Genomic DNA, 14,920 nt, shown 5'->3' with positions numbered 1-14,920 from the left:
TCTTTTCCGATATGGATGCCTTTTATTTCTTTGTCTTGTCTGATTGCTCTGGCCAGAACTTCTAGCACCACGTTAAATAAGAGTGGAGAGAGTGGACAACCCTGTCTTGTTCCTGATTTAAGGTAGAAAGTCCTCAGTTTTATGCCGTTTAATAGGATGTTGGCTGATGGTTTATCATATATGGCCTTTATCATGTTGAGATATTTTCCTTCCATACCCATTTTGTTGAGAGTCTTAAACATAAAATTGTGTTGTATTTTATCAAAAGCCTTTTCTGCATCTATTGATAAGATCATGTGGTTTTTGTTCTTTGTTTTGTTGATATGGTGTATTACGTTAACTGTTTTGCGTATGTTGAACCATCCTTGAGATTCTGGGATGAATCCCACTTGATCATGATGTATTATTTTTTTAATATGTTGTTGTATTCGATTTGCCAGTATTTTGTTTAGTATTTTAGCATCTGTATTCATTAGAGATATTGGTCTGTAGTTTTCTTTCTTTGTGCCCTCCTTGCCAGGTTTTGGTATGAGGGTTATGTTGGCCTCATAAAATGTGTTTGGAAGTATTGCTTCTTCTTCAATTTTTTGGAAGACTTTGAGTAGAATAGGAACCAAGTCTTCTTTGAATGTTTGATAGAATTCACTAGTATAACCGTCTGGGCCTGGACTTTTATTTTTGGGGAGTTTTTTAATAGTTTTTTCTATTTCCTCCCTGCTGATTGGTCTGTTTAGGCTTTCTGCTTCTTCATGACTCAGTCTAGGAAGGTTGTATTGTTCTAGGAATTTATCCATTTCTTCTAGATTGTTGTATTTGGTGGCATATAGTTTTTCATAGTATTCTACAATAATTCTTTGTATATCTATGATGTCTGTGGTGATCTCTCCTTTTTCATTTTGGATTTTATTTATTTGAGTCCTGTGTCTTTTTTCCTTGGTGAGTCTTGCCAAGGGTTTGTCAATTTTGTTGATCTTTTCAAAGAACCAGCTCCTTGTTTTATTAATTTTTTCTATAGTTTTTCTGTTCTCTATTTCATTTATTTCTGCTCTGATTTTTATTATCTCCTTTCTTCGGCTGGTTTTGGGTTGTCTTTGTTCTTCTTTTTCTAGTTCCTTAAGGTGTGAAGTTAAGTGGTTTACTTCGGCTCTCTCTTGTTCGTTCATATATGCCTGAAGTGATATGAACTTCCCTCTTATCACTGCTTTTGCTGCATCCCAGAGATTCTGATATGTCGTATTTTCATTTTCATTTGTCTGTATATATCTTTTGATCTCTGCACTTATTTCTTCTTTGACCCATTCATTTTTTAGAAGTATGTTGTTTAGTTTCCACATTTTTGTGGGTTTTTCCCCCTCTTTTTTGCAGTTGAATTCTAGTTTCAAGGCTTTATGATCAGAAAATATGCTTGGCACAATTTCAATTTTTCTAAATTTGCTGATATTGTCTTTGTGGCCCAACATATGGTCAATTCTTGAGAATGTTCCATGTACACTAGAGAAAAATGTATACTCTGTCGCTTTGGGATGAAGTGTCCTGTAGATGTCTATCATATCCAGGTGTTCTAGTATTTCGTTTAAGGCCACTATATCTTTATTGATGCTCTGTTTGGATGACCAATCTAGAGCCGTCAGCGGTGTATTGAGGTCTCCAAGTATGATTGTATTTTTGTTAGTTTTTGTTTTAAGGTCAATAGGTAGCTGTCTTATATATTTTGGTGCTCCTTGGTTTGGTGCATATATATTAAGGATTGTTATGTCTTCTTGATTCAACTTCCCCTTAATCATTTTGAAATGACCATTTTTGTCTCTGAGTACTTTTTCTGTCTTGTAGTCAGCATTATTATATATGAGTATTGCTACACCTGCTTTTTTTTGGGTGTTGTTTGCTTGGAGTATTGTTTTCCAGCCTTTCACTTTGAATTTGTTTTTATCCTTGTTGCTTAGATGTGTTTCTTGTAGGCAGCATATAGTTGGATTTTCTTTTTTAATCCATTCTGCTACTCTGTGTCTTTTTATTGGTAAGTTTAATCCATTTACATTTAGTGTAATTATTGACACTTGTGGGTTCCCTACTGCCATTTTATAAATTGCTTTCTGTTAGTTTTGTATCTTGTTTGATTCTTCTCTTTTGTTTTTCTATCATTTGTTTTTGTTTGTTTGTGTTCCATACTTCTTTCCTCTGTTGCTACCTTTTTTACGTCAAGTGTTTTTGTGGTGGTTTTTTCAAGGGTGGTTACCATTAAGTAATGAAAAGGGTACCTACCATATTCATTGTAGTACCCTATCTTATGAGTATTTCTGCACTTCATCGTCCTTTGCTACTGTTAATCTCCATCCTCTCCCCCCTTTTTTTCCTTTGTTGTCACAGTTTAAGTTTGGTTTTATTGTGTTCTTGGTGGAGCTGTTACTTGTGGTGTTGTTTTATTTTGTTCTTTGAATCTGGTTGGAAAACCCCCTTTAGTATTTCCTGGAGTGGGGGCTTTCTGCTGATAAATTCTCTCATCTTTTCTGTATTTGTGAATGTTTTTATATCTCCTTTGTACTTGAAGGATAGCTTTGATGGGTATAGTATTCTTGGCTGAAAGTTCCTCTTTCAGGGCTTTAAATATTGGGGTCCACTCTCTTCTAGCTTGTAGAGTTTCTGCTGAGAAATCTGATGATAATCTAATAGGCCTTCCTTTATATGTTGTACTCTTCTTTTCCCTGGCTGCCTTGAGAATTTTTTCTTTGTCATTGGTTTGTGTCATCTTTATTATGATGTGCCTTGGAGTGGGTTTGTTGGGGTTAAGAAAATTCGGAGTTCTGTTTGCTTCTTGAATTTGAGGCTTTAGTTCTTTCCACAGGCTTGGGAAGTTCTCGTCTATTATTTGTTTGAGTATATTCTCCATTCCATTTTCTTTCTCTTCTCCCTCAGATATACCTATTATTCTTATGTTATTCTTTCTGATGGAGTCAGACAATTCCTGTAGGGCTTTCTCGTTTTTTATTATTTTTGAGTCTCTTTCTTCTTCTCTCTGTTGTGCCTCAAGTTGTTTGTCTTCTATTTCACTAATCCTATCTTCAATCTGGGCTGTTCTGTTAGCTAAGCTTGTTACCTCATTTTTCAGCTCATGAATTGAGTTTTTCATTTCTGTTTGATTTGTTTTTATAGTTTCAATTTCCTTGGTAATATATTCTTTGTGTTCATTGAGTTGTTTTCTGATCTCCCTAAATTGCCTTTCTGTGTTTTCTTGTATATCTCTGAGTATTTTTAAGATTTATATTTTAAATTCTCTGTCATTTAGCTCCAAGGCTTCCAATATGTTAAGTCTTTTCTCCATAGATTTTTCCACATCTATTTGTGTTACCTCTCTTTCTTTTGTATCCATAATATTCGATTTCCTCTTTCTTATTGGCATCTGAGGGTCGTCTTGTTGATAGCACTAATTAGAATTAATAAAGAGTAAAAAGAAAAAAGAAAAAAAAAAAAGGTAAAACACCCCACAAAAAAAAAACAGTAATAATTTATTATTTCCTTCTTTTTTCTTTCTTCTCTTTCCCTCCTCTCCCCTCCTCAGGGAAATATCGTGATGACCTGTGAATTATATTATGCTAAATGGAACAAAAACTGCCTATAATGGAGGGCCTGATTTGGGGTGAAGAGTTCAAGGGGCAAAAAAAAGGAGTAGGGACCTACTAAATGCAAAAAAAAAAAAAAAAGAAAAAAATCTTAGACAAGAATAAGATGATTTGCTTGTAAGTGATGGTTGACTAAGAGATATAATGAGAGGGATAAGAGGGAACCAGAAAAAAGGAGAAAAAAAGAAAAAAAAGAATAATAAAGAAAAAAATAAAAATAATAAGTAAAAATCTGTTGTATTAAGTGGAGCGAAGACTAAATACAATGGAGACCTTGGGTTGGAAGGAATGCTAGTGAGTTAAAAAGCAACGTAAAAAGTACCCAAAATGCCACAAAAATAAACAAACAAACAAAAAGAAAGAAAAACAAAAGTGAAAAAGAAAAATAAAACCAAAAAAAACCTTGAGTCCCAAATTAACTAATTTGTTCGTGATTGAGGATTAAATGGGAGGAAAAGTAAAATGAGAAAAGAAAAAACATATATAAAGGAAAAAATAAGAAAAAGAGAAAAACGAAGAAAGAAAAAAAAAGGAAGAGCAAAAAACAAAATAAAGCAAAACAAAAAATAACAAAAGAGGAGAGAGTGAGAGTTAAGTGTTTTGGAGTATAACCTTAAAGGAGGGTGAGGATGAAGAAGAGAAATAAAATGTAACACTCATGGGTAGTGTAGTTCAAGAAAAGGGAAGCATAAGATGGGCAGAGAATAGAAGGACCGAGGTGGAGGAAATAGAAATAATAATATTAAAGGCAATAAGATAGAAGAAACAAACAACAGCAAAAAAAAAATTAGTGGAACAAGTTGTAAAGTCTGTGGATTTTTCTTGATTTTGAGAGGTTAACTTCTTCCTTTTTCTTTTCTCTCCCTCTTCCTGGTCGGTGACTCTGTACCCCAGGCTCTGCCCCTGTGTCACACTTAGGTAGGGATTTGCAGTTGATGGGATTCTATGGCAATGTCATATAATTGGCTTTAGTCTTGCTGGTAGTCAAGGCTTGTTGGCATTTGCAGGGTCCAACGATGAGAGAGTTTGCTTTCCTGGAGTCTCTCTCCTAGTCCCCCCTTCCTGAATTAGCAGCCTGGTGATCCAGCTATAAGGCTGCTACTGCTTCTGCCTGGGGAGTAAGAGGCTCAAAGAGCTAGGAAATCCCCACTCTATCCCCACTCAGCGCAAGGCTTTGTGAAAGGCTCTGGCAGTCAGAGCCTCCAGTGTAATCGGGCGGGGGTGGGAGTCAATTGTTGTCAAGGTGACTGTTCAGCACCTAGCATTCAGTTGGACCACTCAACCCAGGCTTTCCACACTTTGTAGTCTGCTTTGGCTGGGGAGAAGAGGCACTAGTCTCTGCTTGCGACTAGTGTAGTAAAGATCTTATTATCTGCCAAGTCCCTCTTGTTAGCGTTTATCCCTGAATATGGAGGCTCTATCAATCAGAAGTTGCCCCCGTCCCTTTAGCGAGAGGCACTAAGAAATATCACACCTCTTGTCTTGTATCGCTGAACTGAGAGAGATCTTATCAATTAGAGCCCGTGGGTGCGCAGATTTCATGGGTTAAGCTAATTTCAGTGATTGGGTCCGCAGCTGTGCTCCCGAAGGTATTTCAGGCTGCCTGCGTGCTCCTCCCCCAACGCTTGATTGTTAGCTTGAATGGCTGGGTGAGGTGCCCCGCCCACGGAGAGAATCTCCCAAGTAGGGAAGACCGCCCTGGCGCCTCTCCCACTTGCCCCGCCGCTGGCGGCTGGGGCGCACCGGGCGCAGGATAATGGGGCCCCCTGGGTGTGCAGGCCAGTAGGGCGCACTGGGCGCAGGATAATGGGGCACCCTGGGTGTGCGGGCCAGTAGGGCGCACCGGGCGCAGGATATTGGGGCACCCTGGGTGTGCGGGCCAGTAGGGCACGCGCGCGAAAGGGGTGCTCCAGGCACCGGTGGCTGGGGACTCTCACTCGCAGTGCGTGGGCCGCTGGGAACGTTAGCGGTGCTCGCTCTGCAACTGGACCGGGTGCGCGCCGGCGGCTGCTCGCCGCTCCCGAGTGTGGGCCGACTCACCACAGGCGAACTCCCTCCGCGGCTTGAATGAACGTCCCTGCTGTAGTTAGCTTCCTCCACACCCTCGTCTCTCAGATTCAAGTGATAACAGTCCTTTTGCTTTCAGTTTGTGTGGAACTCCGGAATGCTCCGAGGATAAATTTTTCTGTTTCTAGTTGATAAATTTGTTGTGATTTTGGGGAGATCTGCCAGACGCGCTGCTCACGGCGCCATTTCCGTGACGTCACTCTCATTAATATTTTAAAACTCTTTCTTATAACATAATCTAGTTTTGTGGACCTCATTATTGTTCTTATTTAAGTATTAAATGAATGAAATAATACACTACCTTTTGGTATATCTTTTTTTATACTTAAAACAGTCATTAGGGCAGAGAACTGGTTGTTAAATTATTTGAATCCCACCACTAAATCTTAGGCCTTAGAGAAACACTTAGAGGGCCAGTATTATTGCTATTGTTGTTAATCTCAGATGCCAACACAGATTTTGTTAAGGTAGCTTGTATCCTATTGTATTCAAGTAGAACAATGGGTAGTCCTTGCATAAAGTGGAGCTGAGGGCAGTGAGTTTCTTTGTTCTAACTCCCGGCTGCATCCTCACCAATGTCCAGTGTAATTCTGCATGCTTCATTTGATAGGAGATTTGGATGAGCTGAGAGGATTTAGGGAAGAAACTCAAAGATAAATAATGAGCAGAAACTTGAATGTATTGCTTTAAAAAAGATTAGACTAAAGAGAATTGTGATGAACTACATAAAAAAGTGAAAGGAAGTTTTTTCTAGGATAGAAGTTATCCTAACAGGTAATAATCTTCCACTGAAAGAGAGGAAGTTGGTCTTAAATCACACCAGAGTGTGAGAACTTGCAAGGAAGTATAAAATCAAATAATGACTACTTGTATTGAAAGATTAAATGCCTTGCATAGAAGTAGGAGTATGAACTAAATGACCAGCTGGTACTCTTTCTATCCTGTGATGAAATAAGAACCAGAACCCTACACTTCGGTGGGTTTCATCCTATACTACCAACCATCAGCATGATTCAAAGAGCTATTGCCCTTCATCTCTTCCTGAAGGACAAGAGGTTAAAACAGAGGCCTAAAACATCTCTTGCCTTTAAGGTATAGTAGAACCTAATGAAAAGAAATGCTTTATTTCTTCTTCATTATTCACTGGATATTAATCTTATCTTTTCTAAGGTGTTTATCACAATCTTCTTTTAATATAATTAGCTAGTTCTCTAATAAATGCTACCTTTTCTTGTGACAGTTCACTTGTCCAATTCATTGCTGTGAACTTCTCAGTGACCAGTAGGATGCTTAGTATTAGTACTAGCAGAAACTCAATAAATTTAAACTGAATTAAGCTAAACACAACTCTGCAGGAAATTTAAAGAACAGACAACATAATATCATTCCTCAAGGCCTTGACTCTCTCATTTAGTAAACCAGTCTCTTACACACTTAGGAGAAAACAAGAACCTTAATCAAGGTACAGTTAAACAACTTCAGATTAGGAAAACTCAGAGTAAGTGAATTAGGATGTTATAACAGGGAGATTCCCAAAATTGTTGAGTGCCCCTACCATCTACATGGTGTTAAAAATTGCTTTACATGCAATGTTTTATTTAGTACCAAAAAATATATTAAATTACTAAGTTTCAAGATGAATAATTTGTTTCTACTTTAAAAATAGGAAAACTGAGGTTCAAAAATGCTATGTGATTTGTCCAAGATCACATGGTGCTATGAAATGATAAAGTTGAGCTGATAATTAGAGCCCAGTTTGTCTGGCAGTACTTTGAGTAAGTGTACAGATTTGCCTGGTAAATGTAAGATTGAAGTCAAGAAAGAAGGCTGTAGACTACAGAGAATGTGACAATTGCATTTGTATGCTAGGTGCTCATAGAAAAAGATCACATTTTGATCCTGGCTGGATAACTCTATTGGTTGGTTAGAGTATCGTTCCGAAGCACAGCAGTTAACTACTAGTTAGTTCCCCAGTCAGGGCACATATCGGAATAGACTTAAGAATAAACCAATGTTCCTCTCTTCCTCTTCCTCTCTCCAAATTAATAAACATTAAAAAATACCAGTTTTCTCTACCTGTCCCAAGTTACTAATGTTATCAGCAGCTTCCTGCTCTCTGAACACTTATTTTCACAGCCAATTAATCAAATGTTGGCATTCCTCATAATTCCTTTTTAAAGTGGCATGTCATTGTTATCAGTTCTATTGTGGTGAATTGACAAAATATATCAGGACCATCTTTATCAGTCAGTGTAGCCCACCTGAACCTTCACATCCTGGGGGCTTATCCGTCTGGGTAGATTTCACCTACACCTTCTTTCCTCTGATGAAATCCAGTTTCCTCTTCCTCCAGGCTGCCTGGACCTGCTGAGGTTTACAAACTAGAGTTCAAGCTAAGTGTTGTTCCATTCCAGTCTCAGTGGAAGTGGAATATTTCTCTGGAGAAGAGTCATTAGGTACAGACATGAGATTCCATGACTCCTCTGAGCCAGCTGCTAAGATAACCTGAGCTCAAAGCTTTAATGCTATCTGAACTTTAATGTGACAATTAAAACAGGAACCTTTTCCCTGATGCAATTAACTTCTGCTCTTCTGTCTAACCATCATCTTAGCACTGGCAGGGGGCAGAAAATGAATGTCACCGTTACAGTCACAGTTAGTCAACTTAGACTTGCACCCATAGGGACCCTTCAATTCACCATTTCTTTGCATCTTTCATGCTTGGGGACCCAAGATTCCTTTTAGGTGTTAGGAATGCATTAGAAAAGAAAATGGTTACCAGCAGTTATAAAACCAAGCCAGACTTCTCCACATCTGGAGAATGCTACCACAGTGCATTCCCATGCTGGCATCTTCCAAGTGCCCTTAATAAATAAATGAAACTCCACCTATTTCTATGTTTATGTCCCTAAATGGAAATGGTTGCTGCTTGGGGATGCATATTTTTTATATTATCCACCAGGGAGTCTTTGCAGTGGTCGATGTCCTGGATCCAAGACAGACAAGAGATAAACAGTAAAAACAACAAATTTGGGAAATTTGAGGAAATAATTTCAAGAATACCTCCAAATCAATTTGGGAATGTACTAAACTTGAAAGGAATGAAGGAAGGGAGGGAGAAGAAGGGATAGAAGAGAGAGAGAGAGAGAGAGAAGAGGAAAAGCAAGTAAGTAAGCTTGGAGTACATAAACTGAGCTGAGCAGAAGGCAGAGCAGGGTAATATTGTGACAATCCTCAATTAAACTAAAAAGATAAAGAAACCCAGTCACCAGCCAGTCTTCATTAAGACACAGGGAGAAATGTGGGTTACTATAGTTTGAAAACTTAGGGTTAAACACAAGAAATTATGTTCTGTAAAATTTATAAGGTCCTGGAAGAAATAAGAAAAGGTAATTTAATAAAATCTCTGGCCCTGGCCTTTTGGCTCAGTGGTAGATCATCAGCCAGGTTTGTGGAAGTCCTGGGTTTGATTCTCATTCCGAGCACACAGGAGATGCGACCATCTGCTTCTCCACTGCTTCCCCTCCTCTTCTTTCACTCTCCCTCTCTATCTCTTTCTCTTCCTCCTCCTGTTAGAGCAAGTTGGCTCTGGGCAGTGAGGATGACTCTATATCCTCACTTTAATTACTAAGTTAACTCGTTCGCTGAGCAACAGAGCAATGGCCCCAGATGAGCGGAGCACCCCCTGTAGGGGGCTTGCCAGGTGGATTCTGGTCAAAGCACATGCAGAAGTCTGTCTCTTCACTTCCCTGCCTCTCAGTTAATATAAATTAATTAATTAATTAATTAATTAATCTTTTAGCATGAACAGCCTTAAATCAATTTTTCCTACAATAGGTCCTACAGGATTCTTGTTAGTTAAGTGTGACTCATAGGTCAGCAATTTTGGCATCACATCTTAGCTAGATAAAAATGTAAAATATCATGTCCTTTTTCACACCTACTAAATTAAAATCTGAATTTTAAAAGTCCATTTAAACATCAGTCTAGATAAACAACAGAGTATATCTATAGCTTAGAAAGTATTAACAATAAATTACATTTAGCTTTTTAATTGCATAACCTGTGAAGCTAGAAATTGTATGCTGTTTTACATTTCCTTTCTGGTGCCCTCCTCACTCTGCAGTAGTCTCACTTGCCTATGTGCATCATCTAAAACACTGATGACCTTGAACTGCACAGCAAGCCAGGGATTATGACCTTGACCACACTCATCCCTAAATGCCTAGGAATCCATATTACTATTTTAATTTTTAAGAACTTTTTAAAAACAAAGAAACACACATGAATGCACAAATAGGTATACATGTATAAACATGAAAATTAAATATGTTTTGAAAAGAAAAATAAAAAATAAAATCACAGTATTGATCTATGTAATAAGGTTCACTTCAATATTGTTTATTTACTTCTTTGGTCTCCCTTTCTCTCTTTAATTTTTATTTGACATAATTTTGTCATTCATTAGATACTGAAAAACTTTGATAGGTATAACATCACTTAAAAATCTCATTTCCAAATTACATTCATCACGAAATGCATAGTTTCCATTAGCAAACTTTCCAATAGCTCAATCTCTTTTTTTTTTTTTTTTTTTTTTTTTTTTAATTTTTTTTTTTTTTCATTTTTCTGAAGCTGGAAACGGGGAGAGACAGTCAGACAGACTCCCGCATGCGCCCGACCGGGATCCACCCGGCACGCCCACCATGGGGCGACGCTCTGCCCACCAGGGGGCGATGCTCTGCCCATCCTGGGCGTCGCCATATTGCGACCAGAGCCACTCTAGCGCCTGGGGCAGAGGCCACAGAGCCATCCCCAGCGCCCGGGCCATCTTTGCTCCAATGGAGCCTTGCCTGCGGGAGGGGAAGAGAGAGACAGAGAGGAAAGTGCGGCGGAGGGGTGGAGAAGCAAATGGGCGCTTCTCCTGTGTGCCCTGGCCGGGAATCAAACCCGGGTCCTCCGCACGCTAGGCCGACGCTCTACCGCTGAGCCAACCGGCCAGGGCCCTCAATCTCTTCATAAATGCTCCCTTGACCTCTTGTTCTAAAAGAAGGTTCTTATCTGAAAATACTACACTCCCTCAAGTCTCTGGATCAGATGATTGGAGAAGATATTTGTCTTTCTCCTCATTGCTACTTCCAAACAAGTCTTTTTTACAGTATTCCTTCAAACATTTCAACTCCTTTGAAATTCAACTCAATCCCTCAAATATCTTAAAATTGGAGATCTTCAACTTAGCTGTAGAAATGTGTTCTGTAATAAAATGGTAAATTATAATGTATGGACAGTAAATGCAATATGTGTTCATTCAGTTGCAGTTTTATTTATTGATCTATTAACTTATGCATTTGGCTAACACATCCTTACTAGATGCTTTTTATGTACTAAGTTCTCTTGGTAACTGGAATTACAAAGATGAATGAGGCATTATTTCTGCCTTCAATGACATCACACTTATTAGAGAGACAAAAACATGTAAAGACTCTTAAAAAGAAGTAAATAAGGCTGACCACATATGTGTACATAACTTGCTTATTATTGATTGCCTTTCTTCCGGAAGGCAGAGAGTCCAAGAGAGAATATGAATACATCAACTCATAAATTACTATGGAGCTTCGTTTTTAGGTAGTAGAAGTTTGGTGTCAGAAACAGCAAACTTCTTGGTTTACATTTATGTTGGTTATATAAACAAGAGAGGAGGAGGTGTAAGAAAATTGACTGACATATTTACTTGGGGAGAATGTGTTTTTCTCTTTCCCAGGTCTATTTTCTGCTGCTTTTATGGTGAGACTGCCAACTATTCAAGTTAGAGAAACAAAAACAAAATCATGCATTGTATACCTTGTATAACTTTCTATAAACCTAATTGAGAACTCATGTTACAACAGGAAAAATGATACTGACTGACTGAAAATAGAAATCAAAGGGAAAGAAGAAGAAAGGGTAAATTTAGCTGTAAATGGAAGAAACTCCATTCAGTATGTCTTCACAGCAGTAGTACAGACGTAGGGTCCATTCAGCAAGTTCAAGTCACATTCAAGGAGCCTGGTTCTTTGCATCTTCCAGCTTGGCCCTCCTCGGTCTGGCTTTATCTTCCATCTATTGTCACTGTGGCTGCAGCAGACCCAGGTATAATATTTGAACCCAACAACATCCAAGGGAAGAGGAGAGAGTAATCTTGCCTATCTGTGGCTGTACCTACAAATAATCTCCTAAAATTTCTCAAGAGACATTCTCTTAAATTCTGGTGGTCAGAATTGTGTTACAAATTTATTCTAGGGTCCATAATCAGGGTAAGAGGAATGGGGTTACATTTGGACAGATCAGACTTGCTTTTGCAGTCATGGTTAGCATCAGTCTTTCCTGAGGCACAAGGTTTCATGGACTCAGGAAAGCACAGGTATTTTAAGGAGATAGAGGAATGGATGCCAGGTAGCCAGGGCTGACTATGTAATTTGGGGGGCTAATGAGAAATGCATGAAAGTCATCCTCACCTCCCCAAGCAGAAGATGACTCCCCAGAGACTGTCTCCTTGACCTGGGTTCAAGATAACTGTGAGACACCCAGCCCCAACTCCCTTAATGAGCCATAAAAACTTGCAGCATTGCAAGCCTAGGGCAGAGATAGCTACCACCTTGCTCTACCCCCAAGAGAGTGTAGGGTATATGTCCAATCCTGACATGCCCCACAGCCTAATCCAAGCTTCTACAGAGGCAGACAGCAAGGCTGATGGTTGGCCTCAAGGAGAGTCAAGGAAATGGTAGTAGACAGATGAGAACCTAACCCAGGGAGATACAGAGGTCGCTGCAGGCGAGAACTAAGGAGCCAAAATTCCACGTCCTGGTGCTTTTTTTGTCCTAGCTACTTCACTTCAAAGCACAATTCAAAGACAAAAGTATTAAGAATTACACTTAATACTGCAGTCAAGATGCTGACTGCAGAGTCTGAAGCCATTCTGAGCAGGGCCCTGCATGGGTGCACTGGCTTCATGTCCATAAAGCTGGCCTTAAGGGTAGTCACTAACAATGTCAGAGGACAGGGCCTTGGAAAGCATGTGGGGAAACACCAGAAAGCAGTCAAGAGGGAAAACTTTGAGAAGAGATTGAGCACTAGAAACCCAGAAGTTAGTATATAATATTTAGAGTTCCTCTCACTTACAACAAAAGGCTGAGAGGCTGAGAGGAAAAAGTACCCATGTATAAGACACACCTTAATTTGGGGGCCTGAAATTTGAAAAAAAAAGTATTACATAAAATTATTCAAGTTTTATTCATTATAAAATTCATACAACTCCCCATCACTGTCAAAACTCCCATCCATTAGCTTGTCCTCATCTGTGTCTGATGACAAATCACTGTCTTCAACAATGAGTGCAAAAACAAGCACAAATAAGTGGGAAATGCAAGTAAAAAAATCTACAACCACTGTATAAGATGCACCCAGTTTTTAGACCCCAAATTTTTTGAAAAAGGTGCATCTTATACCTGGGGAAATATGGTACTTCATAATGAACTAGAGTGAGTAACACACACAATCCCATCTGTACAATGAGGCAGAGCAGCCAAGTGCCTAAAAATTCACTGAAGACTATTTGGGCTCTGCATTTCTTCTCTGTTTTGAGCTGATATAATCCAGAAAAAAAATGAGCAAAAGAAAAAAAGAAATGAATGCCAGTTTATAGGAGAGAAAGGATTCCTTATTCAAAGAGAGTTTTAATTAAATTTACTGGAGTTACACTGGTTAATAAATTATATAGGTTTCAGGTGTACAATTTCATAATACATCATTTGTGTATTGTATTGTATCCCCATTCAAAAGGAATTATTAATGTACCTTTCATATCCTGCCAAATCTTAAAAACATTCAATGCAATTTGTACAGGCACACCAACATACAGTAATTCCTTCCTCCTGTAAGCTTCACCCAGTGCTCTGTGTTAAGAGAGATTAGTCACATTCAACAGAGAGGGCTAATTTTGAAAGCTTTGGTTTAAAACACGTGGCCACGGAATGCTCTGAACTGTTTCTTTGGGTTTTTAATGAGGTGCCCTTACACATTTTCTATCTTGAAAAATCCTTAGGAGGTAAAATGCAAGCCCTTTTTATTTAATGTTTATAGGGCTCATCATAGAAAAGGGGGCTCAGCTCCTTTCAAGAGGGGTCACCTATAGAGAGATTTATGTCCTGGGAGGTCTAGGGCCAGGCTATAGTTGCAGAAAAAGAATCTAATCCTATGCTCACACCTCAGTCTAAGATTTGACACTTGACTGAAAAAGACCTGAAATAAAGTATTTCCCTTCACCTATATTAAGTAAAAAGAGAGACTTATTAATTGAATGCTACAAGGAAATAGACCAATATTTCAATTGTGTGTGGTAGAGCCATGAGTCATTTTTATTTTTTCTTTGGCTTATTCTTGTTTCTATGACAAAACTAAACTATTTTAAATAAGAAAACTGTACTCACAGACACACATATAATAGGCATATGTATATACATACATATATGTATACACTTATATTATTTATGCATATAAATGTACATATTTATATGTGTACATACATACAAAATACACACTACACACCTAACAAGGTTTTCATTAAATAAACCAAAACATTTTATTTTTCATAGAAAAGTTAAACTGTCAAGACATATCAGGCTTCATGCAATCTAAGACTGCATGTACTTATCTATCAAAGTGCCTTAGAACTGCAGTTGCAACAGGTTTATAGAAGGAAGGAAAGAAGGAAGGAAGGAAGAACCATAGTTTCTTATAATCTTTAAAAGAAGATTAGAAAACACTTTCATCCATAAGACAGAGTTTAGAAAACCTCTTAACTCTCTTGGGTGTTTTTGTTTGTTTCTTATTTTTTAATGTCTAATTTTCCTCAGGCCTCATCACTCTGGGGACACCATTGTGGTATGAACACTAAAGTGTGCTTTAAGATATTGGCACCTTGGCAGTTGGCAAGATATTTCAGCCATAGCTGTCATTTGAACAAAACTATAAAGCAAAACAAAGCAAAATAAACAAACAAAAGATTCTGTAAGGGGTAGAGGGTAGACATATTCCCAATACATTAATTTAACACTCTATATTATGAGATTGTCTGAGTGTTGTTGTTTTTTTCAGGCAGAGATGTCAGCTGTACTGCTTCCCTCCCTGGGATATCAGGCCTTGAAAGCCAGATCAAATGCAGGAGTCCAAAGACCCAAATGTGGAGCACTTGGACCCAA

Source organism: Saccopteryx leptura, chromosome 2 (genome assembly GCF_036850995.1).
Source record: "Saccopteryx leptura isolate mSacLep1 chromosome 2, mSacLep1_pri_phased_curated, whole genome shotgun sequence".
In the NCBI taxonomy this organism is placed as follows: Eukaryota; Metazoa; Chordata; class Mammalia; order Chiroptera; family Emballonuridae; genus Saccopteryx; species Saccopteryx leptura.
This window is presented reverse-complemented; position numbering follows the sequence as displayed.